The 17,219-nt window shown below is 41.6% G+C and overlaps 2 pseudogenes; one reads left to right on the forward strand and one right to left on the reverse strand.

The window, feature by feature from the left end:
• Positions 1 to 301: 301 nt before the first annotated feature.
• Positions 302 to 17,219, forward strand: part of LOC112408503 (RNA/RNP complex-1-interacting phosphatase-like) — a 41,994-nt pseudogene continuing 25,076 nt past the window's right edge.
• On the reverse strand, positions 6,047 to 13,162 carry LOC112408509 (uncharacterized protein C2orf78-like; annotated as a pseudogene).

Below are 17,219 nucleotides of genomic sequence, written 5' to 3' on the forward strand. Positions count from 1 at the left end.
ACTGTATTTAATGCCACTGAACTGCATATTTATAAATGGTTAAAATAAATATGATTTACATATATTTTACCACATTCCAGCAAAGGAGGGAAATTGCAGGTATCAGAATTCTCTTTACTAATCAAGCGCGTTAATCCAACTGCGTGATGACGTCATCTCGACGCGCGGTGGCGCATGCATAGTAGAAAGAGGTCCGCGCGATGCGTGGGCTTGTGCCTAGGCGCTTGTTGTTCGGGGGCCTTGTGCTGGTACCGGGGGCGCCGGGTTGGCGACTTTGGCATTCTTGGCGTTCGGTGGGCGGCACCTTGGCGGTCACATGAGCCAGTGGCATCATGCCCGTGGCGCTGGGGTCAGCGTCGCGGCTTTTCCGGACATTCGTCGGCCAGGAGGAAGGGCGGAAAGCACATCCCGGAAAGGTAACATGCCTTGACCGCTGGGTGTTGCTGGTGGAGCTCAGAGCACCTGGGCCTGGGCTTCGTCTCCTGTGCTCTCTCCTGTGACTGTTGCCCCCGCGTGCTGCCCCGTCCGCGCTGTGCTAGGGGGCATTGGTCGTCTCGCGGCTCAGTTCACAGTAGCTGAAAGGGACAGTGTGTGTATTCTGATTTTCCCCCATCGTTTTAAAAGGGAGGCTCTGGCCATTGCTCCTCAGGTAAAATGCAGAGAGACTGCTTTTTAAGATAGGACTGTGAGTATTGGGGACACTTCTTAATTACCGAAATGGAATCCCCTTCAATTCCTCAAGCTGTGTCGTTTTGGCACAGAAAATATAAGATGAACTGGAACTGAGATTGAGTGAAAAAATGCACAGGCACTGTCAAATTTTCCATTGAAAACAGTTGATTTGTGTTGTCTCTAGGAATTATAAAGGGCGTACTGTTGCTTCCTAACCGGTGTCATTTGAGAGATCTACCTCTGTACGTTCAAATGATTAATTTTGAGACTTTGCTCATGTGTGCAGTAAACCCCTTAATTCCCTAAGACCTTCCTTTCCTCCATCTCATACCCCATTAAGCCCGCTTCATTATATCTCCTGAATTTCTTTTGAATCTATCACCTCTTCCTCAACATCCTAATACTGAACTTGCCTGTCTGTTACAATTATGTCCTAAGTAGTGTCCATATTTCTTGTTTCCTTCCAATCCATTCTTCACACAAGAAACCTTAAAAGCAAGTTGGAACATTGCTCATAAACTTCCTCAAAAAACATTTTTTTCAGAATAGAAAACAAACTGTTGGCCTTTAACACTCTGCGTGGTATAGAATCCTCTCTGCTTCTCTAGCTCCATCTTGTGCCACTACTGCCCTCACTTTCTATGCTTCAGATACACTGAATTAACGTTATTTCTAACTCATCTTACAAAAGTCAGTTCAGATATTATTTTTCACTGTGATTCCTAGCATTAAGGAATTTTATTTTCAGATTTTGTATGAGGAGTAAAAGTAAATAGTGAAGTGGAAGAATTGAGTTCAAACTATTTCAGTCAACATTCATGTATTAATGATACCTTAGTAGTCAACACCAAGCTAGGTTTTATCAGGGATACAGAAGTTCTGGCCATCTTTGGTTTTAGATAACCCTTATTTATTGAGACCATTGCATTGTTTTGTTGCCTCTTATCTGTTTTCAAGATGGGAGAACAGGAACAAGGGAAGTGTAGCTTATTACAAGGCGGGGTTGAGTAAGTGGAGCAGCAAAGTGCAAAGAAGAGGAACCTACTATAGATGGATATGATTTCCATTTTCAAGGCGCATTCATCCTATGTAGGGAGACAGCCTCACAAAATTTGCCTAATAAAAAATATATTAATAGTTGGAAAGACTATCTGCCCTTTGGACAGCAGATGCCTGGGACTCGTTTCATTGCTATCAAAGTACCTTTAAAAAAGGTAAGCAAAACTTAATACCGTATTCTTCCAGAAATCTGAATTCACCATACAGAGCCCTGGCTCTCAACTCCATCATACTCCATTTTCCATTTTTATAGCAAATACTTTTTAATACCTCCTTTACTATCCAGAAATGGAATTCATACATAAATACAACCTACTTTTGAACTTAATTTAAAATAAAAAAAAATGGAATGCCTAAGTATAAATAAAGAATAAAGTAATTTATAAGAAAGTAATATGTATCTCATATGTAAATGTTTCTGGATGACTATACTAGAAATAAAGAGTCAGTTACTTGTACCGTGAATGCAATAAACTATGGACTTTGATTGATAATGATGTGTTAGTGTTGGTTCATGAATTCTCACAAAGGAAGCACACTGGTATGGCATGTTGATAATGGGGAAGGCTGTGTGGTTTGAAGGAGAGAGGGTATAAGTGGGAACTGTGTACATTTTACTCAGTTTTGCGGTGAATCTCAAACTGCTCTAAAATTAGTCTACTAATTTAAAAAGAAAAGTGTGTTGCTGGCACTTGAATAACCAAACAGATCAATGGAACAGAGTACATGTATAAGCCTAATACATAAAAGAATATTTAGCAGTGAAAGCCATCCTTCCTATAGGTAGATATTCAAGAAGTATTTATTTATGTGTCTATTTACAGGCACTCTGCTTGGAGCTGACAGTACAGCGGTAAGCAAAATTGATGTAGTCCCTGCATTCTGGGAGTTTACAGTGTGGTTAGGAGACCAAGATGAAATAAACAAACATAGAAATAAATATATAGAAGTGAGCTTATTTTCTTCCGTCTAATCTCTCTGGAAGAAAGGATCGTAATATCGCTTGTAAACTCCAGAGGAAGAAACTTTACTTTGAATCTCATATGTTAGCATCACAGGGTTTGAATAAATGGATAATATAATAAAGGATTTTAAACACATTTTCTTTCTTATTTTATTTTTTCTGACAGAGTTTTGAAAAGGATCATGCTCCAGAAGAATGTTTTTCCCCCTTGGATCTTTTTTAACAGACTCCAATAATGCAATGAAGAACTTTGGCTGATTATTGACTTAACATATACTCGCCGCTATTATAAGCCAGAGGTAAATGGAACCTGTAATTGAAAATGACCTTCTTTCTGATACTGTAATAATCCATAGTAATTCAGTAGTTATCAACTTATGCTAAGGTGAATCCTGGCCTTATTTCATGGGTTCAAAAAGGGAAGCTAGTGGTTTCCTTAAATACACATTTGTAATTGCTGTTTCAAAATGAGATTAAAGATATGAATTGAACTATAGTATTTGACAGTAGGCTCTAGATATGCTTAAGAAATTCTATAAGCTTCCATGTTCTATATTTTGAAAATGAAGTAAACTTTTAGTAAGAATAGTAGTAGCCTAAAAGGAAAGAAAGCGTATGACCATTATGTCTTTAGCACTTATTTGAAGCAGTTGCCTGAGCATGTTTAAGCATCGGGGTAAAAGACAATTGTTCTCTAAGTTTTATGCTTTCTTTTTCTAATACCTTCTGATATAGTACAGAAACCCATATATTCTCTTGGCCCATGTAGGACATACCAGTGCAAAAGAATTATCCTTCCTCTGACCTGTTCCATGGCCTTGGGAGACAGTAGCACCTAATGTTTGTTAATATTTGTATAGCAGTTTGCCATTTAGAAAGTTCTTTCATATCCATTGACTTTGTTATCTTCATAACAATCCTTTGCTGTTGAAGTGGAAGTAGTACTGATATCTCCTACTGAGTGCTTACTCTGCACTAAGCTCAGAGGATAGGCAACTACAATTACTAATTTTACAGATGATGAAACTGACTCTTAGACAAGGAAGAATTGAAATTTCAACTCAGTTATTCCTCTTTTTTTATTGTGGTAAAATATACATAAATCATATTTATTTTAACCATTTAAAAATATGCAGTTCAGTGGCATTAAATACAGTCACAATGTTGTGTAACTATCAGCACCACAGTCTGAACCCAAAACTTTTTCTTCATCCTCAACAAAAACTCTGTAACCATCAAATAGTAACAACCCAATCATCCCTCCCACCAGCTCTTAGAAACCTCTATTCTATTTTCTGTCTCTATGAATTTGCCTATTCTAGGTACCTCGTGTAAGTGGAATCTACAATATTTATGCTTCTATGTCTGGCTTATTTCACTAAACCTAGTGTTTTCAAGGTGCATCCATGTTATAGCATGTAACAAAATGCCATTTGTTTTTTGGCTTAATAAATCCCACTGTGTGTATATACCATATTTTGTTATTCATCGGTTGATTGACACTTGGGTTGTTTCCACCTTGTAGCTATTGTGAATCATGATGCTATGATCATTGCTGTACAAATATTTACTCAAAAGCCTGCTTTCAGTTCTTTCAGATGTGCAGTGTAGGTAGTAGCAGAGTTGTTGGATCATATGGTAGCTGTACGTTTAACCTTTGAGAAACTGCCAAACTGTTTTCTGCAGTGTCGTCTTGTTTTTAAACAATTATCACAAATTTTAAACATATACAAAAGTATAAAAATACTGTGAGTGTTCCTTGTATACCCATGAACTCATCCAGCTTTAATATTTACCAACTGATGGCTGTCATGTTTTATCTATACCCCCACCTGTTTCACCCCATTCCATATTATCTTGAAGCAGCTCCGAGACAACATGTAATTACACCTATACGTTTTTCTTTAATTAATTAATTAATTTTTTTGGCTGTGTTAGGTCTTCGTTTCTGTGCAAGGGCTTTCTCTAGTGGCGGTAAACAGGGGCCACTCCTCATCGCAGTGCACGGGCCTCTCACAATCGCGGCTTCTCTTGTTGTGGAGAACAGGCTCCAGACGCACAGGCTCAGTAGTTGTGGCTCACGGGCCTAGTTGCTCCGCGGCATGTGGGGACTTCCCAGACCAGGTTTCGAACCTGTGTCCCCTGCACTGGCAGGCAGATTCTCAACCACTGCACCACCAGGGAAGCCCTAGCTATATATTTTTGGTATGTATATTTAAAATATAGGACTTTTTTCCTTAATATCATTTTTTAATAGTAAATACCCAGTGAGTGCTCAAATTTGCAGTTGTCTCCTAAATGTCATAAAAAATTGTTTTTAAGAATTTTCAATTAGATCCAAATAAGATCCATACTTTGCCGTTGATAGTTAGGTCTCTGAAGTCTTATTTAATCTCTAGGTTCTCCCTCCATGTCTCTCTCACATTTTTTTTCTCCTTGAATTTTATTTTTAAAGAAACCAGGTAATTTGTCCCATCTAGATTTTGATGATTATATTCACCTCTCTAAGTGAAGTGGCACAGGAATACTGGCCTTGCATGTCGTTGCCAGGATTAACTGAGTAGTGCATTAGCTGCCCTAGTGCTCAGGTGTTGAGTACATGGTGATTTACATACTAGGCCCTGTTCGTGACCTCCTGATGCAGCAGTTCCCTTGGCTCTGCCCCTGTCGTCAGCTGCCCCTAGGATAACTCTGAGCCCTAGCCACCTCTCTGGTAGATTTCACTATCCCCCCACTATAATCACACCTGGATATGGCAACTCAAACCTCTCAGAGATGTGTCCTGAACCTCTTGTTTTCTTAAATACCTATCTGGTGGTTGTGAGACTTAAGGCCAACCTCCCCAAGAGACTTTTTCTATTTCTCCTAGTAAACCTAGAGTCACCTTCTGTCATCTTCAACTCTACTCAAATTTGGTTCTTTTAACCCTGACCTCTGACCCTGCTTTTTACTTCTGCCATTTCATCCTCACTCCTGCTTCCTTTCATAAATCCATAAATCTCTTTTGGCCTTCCTAGCCCTGGGCCACATTCCTTCCTCTTTCCTCAGTTTTTACCCCTTTCCTTCATTCTCCCATCCAACTTTCAGTCGTTCCTTTCTCATGCAGACTTTGATTCCAACCCCATCAAAAACAACACAAAACAAAACAAAACAACAACAAAAAAAAAACACGCCACAGTTAGCAGCATCTCAAAATTCAAAAGATTTATTACTCATCTATTAATTCTCTTACATTTATTTATTCAGTTTTATTGTTTTAAAATATACCAATATAAATACATTTATACCTATCTTATCTACATATGGAAAAACAGCTGGTCCCCAAGGTGGCACCAACAATCATAGCTGCTGTTACTTTAAATATCCATAGTAGTGAGCAATTTCCATTTCTTATTCGCTCTCAATGAAAAATTGCAGTTTACCCAAAGAGGTGTATTTGGCAGCATTCTCACGTTGTTGTTGGGCCCGCCTCTTCATGGCCTCCCGCTCTGGCCTCTGCTCTTGTTCAATGGGCTTTGACATTGCTGTCTCAGGAACATTGCGTTCCCTCCATGGAATTGTTTGCTTGCTGAAGTCTTGGAGTAGAAATGGGGTTTGGAGCTTGGCTGGGGACTGGTGCTTAGTCACAGCAGGGTGAACAGGCTCCCGCTGGAGAGAAGTGCAAGATGAATTTTTGTAGGGTGCAGGCCTAGGAGCAGCAGACTGAGGGACACTAGGCTGTGTATGGTCGGTCCAACCCGGTTGGGTTGGGTTGGTCACAGTTGGCTGAGCTGGTTTGGCAGGACCTGGCAAAGAGGCAGGAGCTGGCTGGGAAGAACTGACTGCAGCAGGTTGAGCTGAGTTAGTAGAAGCAGGGTGGGCATGGTCAGCAACAGCAGGCCGATGTGAGGCCAGAGATTGTGGCCTCTGAGGAGCAGGTCGAGCTTGAGGCATTTCCCAGGCAGAAAAAGGCAGAGGTATCAACTTTGACCTTCCCAGGAGGCAGCAGCTCATACTGGGATGGAGATGGACACTCTTTTTCAGCACTGCTGTCTGGTTTCTGGGTTTTGACTTGAGTTTTCTCAGGACCCTTACCCTCACGTGGGTTATTCCACAATGGGTGGATAGCTGTGGGTGGCTAGGGGTGTTTAGGGTTGCTTGAATTTCCCAAGACCCGACAGGATGAGAGCCCAGTTCACTTATCATTCTTCTTCCACAGTGCATGTAAAACCTTCACAGACTCCAGCATATGCATGTCTAGGGAGGTTCAAGGCTTTTTAAAGCTCTCTTGGATAAGCTCAAATTGGTGTTGCTTTTACTTCGTCTGGGGAATTGTTGACTTCTCTTCTGCCTTGACTTTTTTTCCTGACTGCTAATTCTCTTCTACCTTGTTTCTTCCTCTGGTCCTTTTGGTATTTTCCTGCCCATGGCTCTTCGTTTTGCTGATTTTTCTGGATGCAGCTTTCTGAGGTTTGCCTTTTGAATCCTTCATCGTGTTCACAGGAGCTCTGTCACTGACTGCAGCATTGCATAGAACCACTTCTCCCCCTAACAGGCAATCTGGATTCTTTGGCTGGATTTTGGCCTTGTTAACACCACTGATAGGCTCAGAGGCTTTACGTTTTTTCTTCCTGGTTTGATCAGAGAGAACCTTTATGACACTTGGCTTTTCCTACTCCTGATTCACCTTAATGGCTCTGTTGTCTTTGGCTTTGATCATGTTGGGACCTTTGGATTGATCAAGATCTTTCAAAGAATTATAGAGCTGGGGATGGTGAATATCCTCCGCCAATGTAGTAATGTCTGCAAAACCAGTGCAAGATTCCACCCCATTTTCAGGTGTCCCTAGGTCCTCAAGACTCAGGCTGTTCTTTCCCAGATCAGCATTTTCAGAACCAAGCTGCTCTTCTTGGCTGAGGGGATTAGTGCAGGCCAGGAGCTGGTGAATATCAGGGATTTCTAAAGGGAGTAGTGGAGGCTCTTTGTTTTCTCTTGGGACTGGTAGGCATCCAGAGGCTTTGAAAGGTTGGTTTTTTTTTTTTTTTTTTAAGGTTGGTTTTTAATATCCTCCAAGTTCGTACTATCTATTTGTCCCTGGATTGGAGATAGAGGCAGGGCCAGGCGACTACTGGCACTCTGGACTGGAGCTGTCCCTGAAACGTCCCCAAGTTCAGGTGGTGTGTTACTCTCAAGTATCTGAATATTTCTGCTCCTGCAGGACTTGGAGAGTTCTTGAGTTTGTGTCACACAAGATGTCTGGCTTGGAGGTTGCAATCCCAGGGAATTTTTCATCACCAGGGAAATCTCCATCTCTACGAAGGAATCCAGGTGGAAGACAGTCACTGGTAAGTGAGATGCTCCCTCTAAACACCAACACAGCAATCATGTACCTTTCAAGGTTCATGATTGCTGTGCTGATGTTTTGGGGGAAGATGGACAAGGCATTTCTACTAACTCTTCTTAAGGATCATGGACAGTGCCCTATGCTACGAGATAAGCGGTGACTGTTGTAAATCTTAGTGGTGATCATTTCATGTCACTGATTCTTGGCTTTCTTTGTATTTCATATGATTGTTATGAGTCAAATAAAAAATGAGTCTTAATTTTAAAAAATGAAATGTTTTACAAAGACCGGGATTCTCATATGGAGTCCTTTCAATTCTCCCCACTTTCCTGAGAGGCTAAGAACACTTCACACCATGAACTGGGAGAGGGAGTAGAGCCCTTCATGATGAAATGTATAAACAAAGGCATAGTCTTAGCCTGCTTCCTCTGGGCAGGATCTCGGACCACAAGGTCTTAAATCCAGGTATAAATTAAGGAAGTGAATAATGAGAGTTCTGAAACACCTTCCAAAGAGACTCTAAAAGTAGATCAGGGAAGGGAGTGATACAGTGTGGTAGTACAAGGGGAATGATCAGCTACAGCAGTGGAAAATGTTGTACCTATTTGTATGCACTCAGGTTTCTTGTACATGTAGCATAGATGACCTTTAGAATGTCCCTCCCACTTCCCCACCTAAATTAGGTATTCTTCTTTTAAAATTTATGTATTTATTTTTTGAACTTATTTATTTTCTGTTTGTATTTTTTTGGCGGCACTGGGTCTTCATTGCTGTGCATGGGCTTTCTCTAGTTGCGGCTAGTGGGGGGTACTCTTTTTTTTTTTTTTTTTTTTTTGCGGTACGCGGGCCTCTCACCGCTGTGGCCTCTCCCGTTGCGGAGCACAGGCTTCGGACGCGCAGGCTCAGCGGCCATGGCTCACGGGCCCAGCCGCTCCGCAGCATGTGGGATCTTCCCGGACCGGGGCACGAACCCGTGTCCCCTGCATCGGCAGGCGGACTCTCAACCACTGCGCCACCAGGGAAGCCCCAAGTGGGGGATACTCTTGGTTGCAGTGTGCAGGCTTCTCATTGTGGTGGCTTCTCTTACTGTGGAGCACAGGCTATAGGCGCATTGGCTTCAGTAGTTGTGGCTCACGGGCTCTAGAATGCAGGCTTCGTAGTTGTGGCACATGAGCTTAGTTGCTCCACGGCATGAGGTATCATCGCAGAGCAGGGTTCGAACCTGTGTCCTCTGCATTGTCAGGCGGATTCTTAACCACTGTGCCACCAGGGAAGCCCTAGGTGTTCTTATATAGAGTCTAAAACCAGAGAGCCCTGAGCGAAGGTAATGGTTATTAAAGGCACAGGATCTAAATTCTACCTGTCTATACATCACTTCCCAGTGGCAGATTTGTTCCCATTTCGGAATGCTGACCTCATTGTTCAACTTTCTTGCTGTTTGTACTCACCTTAAAAACTTGTTTCTGTGATGGGTTGAGCAGACACAGGGTAGTACATTCCAGAGGTGGAAGCTGGTGGTTGGATATTTGTGGGCTGAATCTCCTTTAGTACCATTACCATTTATGGTTGCACAAATGCCCTACTTCCTCTGTATGACACCGAGCCTTAGGATTGCAGGCAGGAGCCACGTTCTCCATACAGTAAAGACCCTAAAGTTCCTTGGTTATAGTAATATAACTGCCTTCCTTCCTGGTAGGGAAGTGACAGGCTGTGTACCTGATTGGGAAATTGAGATGGTGTTCCCTGAGCAAGCCTGGCAGAAAGTGATGGATATAGAGGGACCATGTTATTGGTGCCTGCAGTTTTATCATACTGGGCTGCCATAAACATGGAGGAAGCAGCTGTGTGCTGGTCAGTGACTGCCAGAGTAAAGTCTCCGAGTGAAGAAAAATTTTTTCAGTGCTTCCTGTGATGTCCCAGTCAAGAACAACTGGATAAGAAGCAGCTGAAGTGGAGATCTGGCTCTGGTCAGTAACTGCAGATAACATAGTTATGCTAGACTGTTGGTGAAGGTAGGCAATACACATGAGTGTCTGGAAGGAGGTACCAGTAGGTGATGCCGAACTGACAGCAGGAGCAGAGACTCTGGAGAAGTTGCAGACACTTCCTGTTAGGGAAGTTGCATTGCTCACCATAGGAAGAGAGTGCTGCAGAGAATTTAGAGTTCCAAGTACAGATGGATTTTGAAAATTTTCTGTAAGAACAAGAGGGTAATGAAAAAATCAGGGAGATTGATAAATTCTCACTATGTTTGAGGAACAACATTTTCTTAAGGTTCTTGCTATCAGGACACCTCTAACGTCAATACTTACTGAGAAACCAAAAATCAGACCATTATGGTTGTAAGGACTGAGCAGTTTTACACTCTTCTGTATTAACTGCCTGTGCTCCCATGTTGGGCACAGATGGACAGAAGACCCAAGTGGTATTCAGACATTGTTCTCTAGGCTGGAAGCAACCTTCTCCCTGCCCTATCTTTCCCTTCAGGCTACACTAGTTTTGACTTCTATACTGTTTCCTAGACTGGAAGCATTTTAGACCTAGGAGGTCCTTAGAGAACTTCTATTTTCACAGTCTCATTTCATGAGGAAGGAAACTGAGGCTCAGAGAGATCGGGTTGACTTGTTCAAGTTCTCTCATTATGTTAGTATTCTTACCAGGTTTAAGAACCTAAGTATCCTGACTTCCTTGCCAGGATGCTACTCTGAGCATGATACTGCCAGAAAGCAGGAGAAATAGAACTTATAATATAGGCATTTTTTTTGTCCGTTAGAAAACAGTACGGCTATTACCATTGTAATCTTCAGTGTCTCACTTTGCTTGTGCAGTTCCCACGCTATTAACTAGAGTTCACACATACCTCAGTCCAACTGGTAAATCTAAAGAGTCATTTTTACCCTCTTCAAGCCTGGTTTCTCATCCTACCTCAAAATGATTACCTGAATGTGAATTTCTTAAGTGCTATTGGAAAGAAAATTGTTATCTGCTTACTTCAGATTACTCATCTGTCAAGTAGTTATAACACCGCTACCAATAAAAATAGTAGTAATAATTAATACATGAATAAACTGATATATTGTGTATGATTTATATGGAGGAAGATACAGTAAGTTCTAGAAAGACACAGAAAAATCCTGAAAAACGTATTATGTAACGAAAAAGAAATACATAGTTATGAAAACTGGGGTATGTGGCAAGTATCAAAGCATAATGAGTTTACTAACAAATGACATTCTGTACCATACATGCAATGTTATGAAAGTGAATTTTGCCCACTGTATTTTAGTGAATACTATTAACCAAAAAACACGATAGAAGGTGATTTTGAATGAATTCCTAGCCAATACATACAGACAGAGAAGATATATCAGTAAAAATGCATAAAAAGCAACAAAATTCAATCAATGTGAATGGATATGTAGCCACAATATATGCAGACAAGTATTTCAATGAAAACTGGTACCAAGCAGACAGCAAAATAATGAGTGTAAAAGAATTTCATTATTGTACTCATTCATATTTTTACCCAGCAAGTAACAGGTATTAAGTCTGGTAGAAATATATATTTCAAAGAATAGAAATATATAGTAAGCAGAAAGATAGCTTAAAAAGTATCAAGAAGGTTTTTGTATTTGTCCTAGAACTTAGATTATAATCTTCTTCAACATCCAAGTAGATGACATCCCAAAACCTAAAAAAATCCATCATCACTAGAATCTAATTGAAAAAGATTTTCTAATGCAAGAACATCGAAAGGACTCCACAATATTGTTCTAGATAAATATGGAAATTTTTTTTGGCCACACTGCGTGGTCCCTGCAGTTAAAGCACTGAGTCCTAACCACTGGACAACCATCGAATTCCCTCAATATGGAATTATAGATGTGGTGCTTGACTTTTTCTTCTTCTTCTTAGCTAGCTAAAATCTAAAAACGAACCCTGGCTGTTGATCAGTGTACTCTCTGGGTTAGGAAGGAAAGAACTGTAAAGATGAAAACAACCTTGCCTTAGAACCTGCATATCACAAAAAGGAAATAGTCCTTCTGATTCAGTTTCGAAGATACCATTTAAAATTTTTAATTGGTAAAACGTCTACATAGTTAAAAATTAGAAAGAATAAAACATTGAAAAGCAGACCATAGATAACCACTTTAGTTTCTTGTATATAGGAAGCATCGTTTCTAGGACATATTTCTAAAATGTTTATATTCAAAACTGTCAAGTGCCAACTGTATTCAGAGAGGCAATAAAAGAAAAAAAACTGAGTATGACTTTTCTGGTAAGCTGCCTTTCTTGGTGATACCCCGTTCTCTCCTTACTTTCCTCTTAGTCTGTGAAAATAAGGATTTGTTACAATCAAATTTGTTTTGCCCTGATATGAGCAGAATTCACTCTATGCTGTTTCTGCTTTAATTTAAAATCTTTGGTTCCCATCAACATTCCATTGCAAGCTACGTTTTTCTTGAGAGCTCCTCTTTGCTTTCACTCTTCATTATTATATTTTTTCCTATCTTTTTGTTCCTGTTGGACTGTGCTGATGAAAACAATCCTAAACTTCTTACATTTGACTCTGTGCCTCCCTATAGCCCAGTACTCTCCATCCTCTCTCCCTATGTTCTCTTTTCCACTAGTCGAAATATTAGTGGTGACAGACCATTAGAGATGAAACATCTTGCTGTATATTGCTAGTTTTCTATGTCACCTGGCTTTTCTGCGTTTCTGTTGAAACACTCTTGAGAAGTCTCTGATTTCATTTTCTACATGGGTACCCTTTAAGGCTCAATATTAGAAAAGAAAGGGATCAGAGTGATCGACCAATGTAGTATCCTAATGTAACAGATAAGGAATATATCAGGCTTTGTGAGAGAGTCAATGATTTGTCCCAAGTCACACAGATAGTAAATGCCAACGTCAAAACTGAAATGAGGTCTCCAGACTTCTAGTTCAATACTTTCCCTCATTATTCCATGTTATTTTGAATCTACTAGTAAATTTAGGGGCAAAATAAATCTAACAAAAAACTTTAAAAAGTTTTTTTTCTTACCTGACATGGTCAGAGAGGAAGAGGAAACATCAACTGCAGATACAAGGGATGAGGAGACAACACCAGAGGATGTCTGAGTAGCTGCAGCTGAATGGCGCATGTGTCCAGTACAAAGGTCACTGGTTATTGCTCAGTGGTCACTGGTCACCTGTGATGATGTAGGAGAATGATGTCACAAAGCAGGCAGTTTAAAGGTATGATATAGCCAATAGGGAGGTCCGATCCCCAACAGGAAGGCGGGCTTGGGTGGAGAGAGTGTAGGAGAGCTGAAACAGCACCTAAATTTCTGAGCTCTGGGGAGGAAATCCTAGAAGACAGATTTACCTCCATTTTCTAACACCAGGAAGATATCCCATAGATGAGACCTCCAAAGACACACGTTTAATTTTTAGGCCTGTTTTTCCTATTATGCAATATGAGTTTTTTCACTGATGTGGATGATGCTTATCTGAGAAGAAATTGTGAAAGGTGTTGTAGTATAAAGATGTGGCTTAAGCTTTTAAGTGTTTTTCAAGGTTTTTCCCCTAAGCTTCCCTCTTCAGATGGCCTATTTACATGGTACTAGTATGTGATGTGAGGCTAACAACTTAGTAATACCTGCAAGCCAGATCAGTGTCTCTTTTCTCTATATTTCCATACATATCAAGGGACCCATAGCTACTGCAGGTTAGGGTACTTGGTGTGAGATTGGGGGAAATGTGGTAAGACACATTTCGGTATCAGTAAAATGTTTACATATTAAAATATTCTGTTCCAACATACAATTCTATTTAGGCAAACCCTTAGTTAGGCTTTTCCTGGTTCCGAGCCTATGTAACTTATTTTCTCTCCCTAGTTCCAGCCATTTAACTTTAACTTGCAGACTCAGCATCATCTTAACCTCTAAAAGAGTCTTACATGTAGGAGGAAGAAACTAAAGAGCTCTATTTCAACACTTAGGAACATGAGGCCCTACCCTGATCTAAACCTTTATTCTTACATTTAGGGTATTGTCTTGTCCCATATACCCCCTTCCTGCATTTTGAACCCATCAGGTTAACTGAGACATGTCTTGGTGTAACATCCCCAATTCATCTACCCCTGAGGCTCTCCTTTATTCTTCCCTTTGTCACATTGTGATTTAATTAAATACTGGAATCCTTCAAACACTTGCATGATACCTGAGGCCCTATGGCATACTGGTAGATTTTGTTAGTGTGAAATATTTAGCTGTCTGATTCTCCAAATATCCCTTGTTCATATATTTTCCATCCCAGCATACAACATACCCATTAAGGCACTGTTTTATCTCATATTGGACCCACTCCCATCCAGAGGCCTTCTCCCTGCTTGTTCCCATACTTTCTGGAAACCCTATTATGGCCAGGTCTGGTTTTTTTGTTTTCCCACCCAAAGCCTGTATCTTTTAGCAAGCTGGAACTATAAGACCTACATAGATTTTCTAGTTTCTGATAGATTTATGTCACAGTTTGTACATTGTCATGTCTATAGTTATTTGTATCATTTGTACTTTTCGCCATTATATGCCTACTGGATATTTTTCATAAATTGCAAGAGAATATTTTATGATTTAGCACCAAATTGTATGTGCCAAAATTTACACTTGTAAACTATGTTGTGCTCACTTGTATCTGTTCTTTATACAAATAGTAATTTACTACTATTGTCCCGTTTGTAATTATGTGGAAGTTTTCAGAAATGTAAATAAATGCTTGTGGATTGAAACTTGGTTAAACTATGACTTTCCCAGATATGTTAAATCTAGTGATCTATTTACTCATTCATTCAATAATTCTGACCTTGCCGACTTAGTTTGGCCAGCTCAAATGGTTGTGAAGATTATTAACAGTGTATTTAAGGTACTTTCAGAAATTAGAAATTGAGACAGGAGAAGATGCCGGAAGAGTAGGATTAGGAGATCACCTTCCTCCCCACAGATACATCAGAAATACATCTACACCTGGAACTGCTCCTATAGAACACCCACTGAACGCTGGCATAAGACCTCAGACCTCCCAAACGGTAAGAAACTCCCCCACGTACCTGGGTAGGGCAAAAGAAAAAAGAAACAACTGAGACAAAAGAATAAGGACAGGACCTGCACCAGTGGGAGGGAGCTGTGAAGGAGGAAAGGTTTCCACATGCTAGAAGCCCCTTCGCGGGTGGAGACTGCTGGTGGCCGATGGGGGAAGCTTCAGAGCCATGGAGGAGAGCACAGCCACCAGGGTGTGGAGGGTAAAGTGGAGAGATTTCCACACAGAGGATTGGTGCTGACCAGCCCTCACCAGCCCTATAGGTTTGTCTGCTCACCCTCCATGACTGGCATGGGCTAGGAGATGTGGCTTGGGCTTCGGAGCTTACACCCCAGGAGAGCACTGGGGTTGGTGGCATGAACACAGCATGAAGGGGTTAGTGAGCCAGGGTTAGCCAGGAGGGAGTCCAGGAAAACTCTGCAGCAGCTGAGGAGACAAGAGACTTATTCTTGCCTCTTTGTTTCCTGGTGTACTACAAGAGGGGATTAAGGGCTTCCCTGGTGGCACAGTGACTGGGAGTCTACCTGCCAATGCAGGGGACGCAAGTTCATGCCCCGGTCCGGGAAGATCCCACGTGCCATGGAGCGACTGGACCCGTGAGCCATGGCCGCTAAGCCTGCGCATCCAGAGCCTGTGCTCCCCAACGGGAGGGGCCACAGCAGTGAGAGACCCGTTTACCGCAAAAAAAAAAAAAAAAAAGGGATTAAGGGTACCGTTTAAAGGAGCTCCAGAGACAGGCACAAGCCGTGGCTATCAGTGCGGTCCCCAGAGATGGGCATTAGACACTAAGGCTTCTGCTGCAGCCACCAGGAAGCCTGTGTGTGAGCACAGGTCACTATCCCCACCTCCCCTCCTGGGAGCTCGTGCAGCCCGCCACTGCAAAGGTCCCATGATCCAGGGACAACTTCCCTGGGAGAATACACAGTGCACCTCTGGCTGGTGCAACGTCACACTGGCCTCTGCCACTGCAGGCGCACGCCACATCCATACACCTCCCTACCCCTGGCCTGAGTGAGCTAGATCCCCTGAATCAGCGGCTTCTTTAACCCCATCCTGTCTGAGCAAAGAACAGACGCCCTCAAGCTACCTACACACAGAGGCAGGGCCAAATCCAAAGCTGAACCCAGGGAGCTGTGCAAACATAGAAGAGAAAGGAAAATTTCTCCCAGCAGCCTCAGAAGCAGTGGATTAATGCTCCACAAACAACTTGATGTACCCTGCATCTGTGGAATAACTGAATAGACAACGAATCATTCCAAATTGAGGAGGTGGACTTTTGGAGGAATATAGATTATTTTTTCCCTTTTCCTCTTTTTGTGAGTGTGTATGTGTATGCTTCTGTTTGAAATTTTGTCTGTATAGCTTTGCTTTCACCATCTGTCCTAGGGCTCTGTCCGTCCGTCTTTCTTTTTTTAATTTTTAAAATTGCTCTCTTAAAAATTATTCTTTATTTTAATAAATTTATTTTATTTTACTTTATTTTATTTTATCCTCTTTCTTTCTTTCATTCTTTCTAATTTTTCTCCCTTGTATTCTGAGCCATGTAGAGGATAGTCTCTTGGTGCTCCAGCCAGGCATCAGGGCTGTGCCACTGAGGTGGGAGAGCCAACTTCAGGACACGGGTCTACAAGAGACCTCCCAGCTCCACGTAATATCAAAGGACGAAAATCTCCCAGAGATCTGCATCTCAACACCAACACCCAGCTTCACCCAACGACCAGCAAGCTACAGTGCTAGACACCCTATGCCAAACAACTAGCAAGTCAGGAACACAGCTCCATCCATTAGCAGAGAGGCTGCCTAAAATCATAATAAGGCCACAGACACCCCCAAACACACCACAAGACATGGACATGACCACCAGAAAGAAAAGATCCAGCCTTATCCACCAGAACACAGGCACTAGTCCCCTCAACCAGGAAACCTACACAACCCACTGAACCAAACTTAGCCACTGGGGACAGACACCAAAAACAATAGGAACTACGAACCTGCAGCCTGTGAAAAGGAGACCTCAAACACAGTAAGATAAGCAAAATGAAAAGACAGAAAAACACACAGCAGATGAAGGAGCAAGGTAAACACCCACCAGACGTAACAAATGAAGAGGAAATAGGCAGTCTA

The sequence above is a fragment of the Neophocaena asiaeorientalis genome, unplaced genomic scaffold (genome assembly GCF_003031525.2).
Source record: "Neophocaena asiaeorientalis asiaeorientalis breed wild unplaced genomic scaffold, Neophocaena_asiaeorientalis_V1.1 scaffold545, whole genome shotgun sequence".
Classification (NCBI taxonomy): Eukaryota; Metazoa; Chordata; class Mammalia; order Artiodactyla; family Phocoenidae; genus Neophocaena; species Neophocaena asiaeorientalis.